General features: G+C 37.6%; 1 pseudogene; it reads right to left on the bottom strand.

Annotated features, from left to right (window-relative positions):
- Positions 1–1,226: 1,226 nt before the first annotated feature.
- On the bottom strand, positions 1,227–3,698 carry LOC107517170 (annotated as a pseudogene).
- Between the last annotated feature and the right edge of the window lie 295 nt (positions 3,699–3,993).

Genomic DNA, 3,993 nt, shown 5'->3' with positions numbered 1-3,993 from the left:
GGATATACAGAATCTGAAAGTTGTATAACCAAGGCATATTGTGACAAATATGACACAGTTTTTAATCCCTTGATAACCATTGTGGTGGTCACAAATACCTGGTCCCTCTCTTGGGCATACTGTAGGATTGCACTTGCATCCTTGTTTTTGTTAGGTGTGTTTAGGCAATTTGCTTCAGTTTGTGAAATGTAGGCAGAGGTGATATGTCACCTTTTGAGTGGAAGCGTGAAGAACCAGTGCATCGTGTATTGCATTTTCTTCCCTCTTAACTGTCGTAGAAATCCTGAAAGAATGAGATAGGGCCTGTATTATAACAGAACCTACTGCCAACGTACTTCAGGTATATGACATAGATGAAAAATAAACATTCGATATTTTTAGCCATGAGAATTGGGATGATTCATTACTACAATGTAAAGTATCGATCCTGACTTACATGAAGTGAGATCAAAACTCAGTCTAAAAGAATGAATAGGAGTTAATTAGAAGAACAGAAGGGAAAGAATGTTCTAAACAAACATATATCATAAGCAAAGGGACAGATTTCTAAGTCCATCAGTGTGGGAGAAAACACAAAATTAGTGAGTTAGTTTTGATAAAATCAGCAGAAAAATCTCTTTACAAAGAGTAGGTTTTTAAACACATATTGAAGACAATTGAAAAGAATTAGATCCTACTTATCTTAGAGAGCATATGTTCCATAACCTCTGGCAATTACAGTTGGCGAAGACTCCCCAAACTCAGCTTTTGACCTCTTAGAAAATCTGAATTTTTCTTTGATGCCTTTTATAGCTTGCATGTGTTTTTAAAAGTTTTCAGGAAAATTAAGCCAGATACAATTTACAGATGCTAGAGATATATTGAAACTAATGGTCCAGGCCCAATTGCAAAATTATGTAAATAAGGTTGAAACTTAATGGAATAGAAGTTATGTTTATTTACTTTTAATTTTGATGTTTTCTAAATAATATATTCAAATAGTAAATATTGCATTGGAAATTTTTTTGAGAAGTTTTATTTAATATGTAGAAGAAATGTTTCTTGAAAATGTTGATGAATAAAGCAAAAGGATACAGCTTTCTGTTCCTCCTAGTCAGTCAGCCTATCCAAGTACATGATAATATGCAATGGTAATATGCAAGTTAAGTGCTGGTAGAATTGCATTGTAGTTTAGTGTTAGATTATCTGTGCCTATATTATGTAGAAATTCTCAGTGCATGATCTGTTCAGGGTTTACACCTTGAGTGAGCATAAACAAGGGGTCCTGCTCTTTGGTTATAGCAAAATCCTTTGGGCCCAAAGTTCTTTGCATAGCATTCTTTACAATAGATTTCACCTTCTTTCGCAGGGTTATTGATTCAAGACTATTCCTTCACTTGGCACATCAGAAGCAGCTTTTGTGCCAGGGCTTTCCAGCTCTAATTAATCTTCTCAGCAGCATATGCGGAATCCTCACATCTGGAACACTTCTCAGTATTTCCATGTTTCTGAGCAAATTTGGAAGTGTTTGGATTCTTCGTGAGGTTGAACACTCTCTGGCTTGATGCCCAGAATCTCACCAGTGTCCACTTTGATCTTGTGAGCACCCCAGGTAATCAATGCCTTTTGGCTGAAATGTCTTTCCATAGCAGAATCTGAGGTAATCTCGTCATCATGAATTGCCACTGTTGTTCTGTCTGAATTTTTCCTGCAAATGATGCACAGAAAGCAGCAGCTATGAAAGCTTTTCCCTTCACTTCTTACCCATGATACACAGTTTTCATAGGCTCCATGCTATTTTTTACCTCCCCAGACCCGCATTGGAGTTTGAGGTAAAGCATTGCACCATGGGCAGAGCTAAGGGTGGAGGTTTTGCGTGGCAAGTCAGAGAACCCAGCAAAATTTTACAGATTTTTTCTGAATCTATATTATCTTAATAATGATTAACTTATATATTTAATTGCTAAATAGCAATGATTATTTTCAAATTCATTGTTATTTAAAATTACTCTTTTTCTTTAAGAGCAGATTCGAGGTTCCAAGGTAAGGGGTATGAGGCTCTGGCAGTTGAAAAAAAGAGTGGGGACCTGTAGGCAGCTGTGACATAGCTCTTTATTCCTGCATGGGCACAGCCTACCACTCAGGGAGGCAGCACCTTTTACACACAGGTTAAACAATAGAGGCACATTGCCAGATAATGGAAGCTGGGACATACGTACTGGGCACATGGTTACACAAGGGGGAGAAGCGCTGAGTCACTTCCACTCAGAAACTACTAAGGGTATCAGGAGGGAGCCTGACTATAACCATCTTTCTTTCTCCACACACCGTATTTATGTCTTAATACTATGCATGTTCAAGGATTTTCTTTTTGGTTCTTAAAAAATAATAACTACTGAAAATAAAAACAATTCAAACAACATGTGCAAACTAATCTGGTAACCAATCTTCAAGATAACAGTCACGTTTCATTGACTAGTTGTTTTATAGTTAGTATGGAAATAGATGGACTATAAATAATCAGGTTTGTGGAGTATAAACCTAAACTAGTGAGGCTTAGCTAGTTAGAAACTATTTATTTGTATTTCCATTAGTCATGAAAGAAATGCAGCAATGTTTCCATGTCACTTTTAAGTAGATGAACATTTCTATTTATGCATATTCCCTGGGGGTATTAGAAATAGACATCCCCACCCCCCAAAAAATTAAGTACTAGGTTGTCTAGAAGCATAAATACAAGAGGTAAAACTTTACCTTTAGCTATGTTAATCCAAATCTGGTCACAGGCATGAATATATTAATTTTATTCTCCTGGATCTGAGGTTGTTATATCAGAAATAGAATTTTAGCCCATTTATCTTGTGGATATAATACATTACATATGTACCAGAGAGCACATTATTTTTTTTCCTTTTTTTCTGGTATTACAAAATACATCTAGGGGTTTACTTTCTTAAAGAATCTGAGAACTCCCTCCAACTCTGAAATGGTTATAGCACCAAAAAGCTATCATTCCAATGTTAACCACAGAAGTGCTTGAGGCTACTGACCCTGGCAGACTCCCTCTTTAGGAATCAAACAAGATGACCAAATTGATCAGTGAGCTTAGTGAACACCTGGCTAATTCCATGAAGCAACCCTACCTCTGATGAAATTGATGAATTGTTTTCAGTCCTGATCAAATTGCAGTCATTATAGTATTATATACTATAGATATTATATAGATAAAGTTACCAGACTTTACTCATCACTTTTTTAGATGGTCATATTTTCCATAAATATGTATTTGGATGTGTGGTGTAGTGTGTGTGTGTGTGTGTGTGTGTGTGTGTGTGTGTGTGTCCCAGGCCTGGCTAGTTCCAGGTCTGCCTGTTATCCAGGCTTGCAGCTAGTACTAGGACCCCAGATTTTGCATGTTACATTAGTGTAGTAGTGCACCTGCACCTAAAATATGTAAAAATAATTCAACTTATTGTATTACACCTGTGTGGCTGAATGCCACTATTGTTCTCTGATATGCGTGGAGCCATGCAGTCCCCTGAGGAGCACAAGGGGAGCACAAGAAAGGAGAGCAGAAGAAGAACAGAAGCAGAAGCCCACTGCCTGCAATAGACTGCACTTCCCCCAACAGAACTACAGAACTGCACTCCCCACAATAAAGTTGGTGCCTGCCGTTTCATTCTCACAACGGCCTCTTGTGTATTCCTCCAACGGGGCATCTCACCACCAAAACCTTCCCTTCTCAAGTAGCTCAGCGCTGATAATGTATGTTTAGAGGGGGACAGGAATTTGTGGTCCTTAGATATTATGTACTATATTATTGCATGATTATATTTCCTTATGAAGGTAACCAAAATTTCGCCCCCCTGAAGCTGTCTTTTGGGATATTAACTTTAAGTTGTTTATTAAGAGACAATACTCAGAAAAAACTTTGATCCTGCTCCTTTTCTGCTCAAGAGATCTAGACAGAGAAACCTGATTCAGGAAAGAAGTCTTAGAATGCTGCCTTAGCCT

This window comes from Rousettus aegyptiacus, unplaced genomic scaffold, assembly GCF_014176215.1.
Source record: "Rousettus aegyptiacus isolate mRouAeg1 unplaced genomic scaffold, mRouAeg1.p scaffold_m13_p_3, whole genome shotgun sequence".
Lineage (NCBI taxonomy): Eukaryota > Metazoa > Chordata > Mammalia > Chiroptera > Pteropodidae > Rousettus > Rousettus aegyptiacus.
The sequence above is the reverse complement of the archived record's forward strand: the minus strand, read 5'-3'. Positions and strand labels throughout refer to the sequence as shown.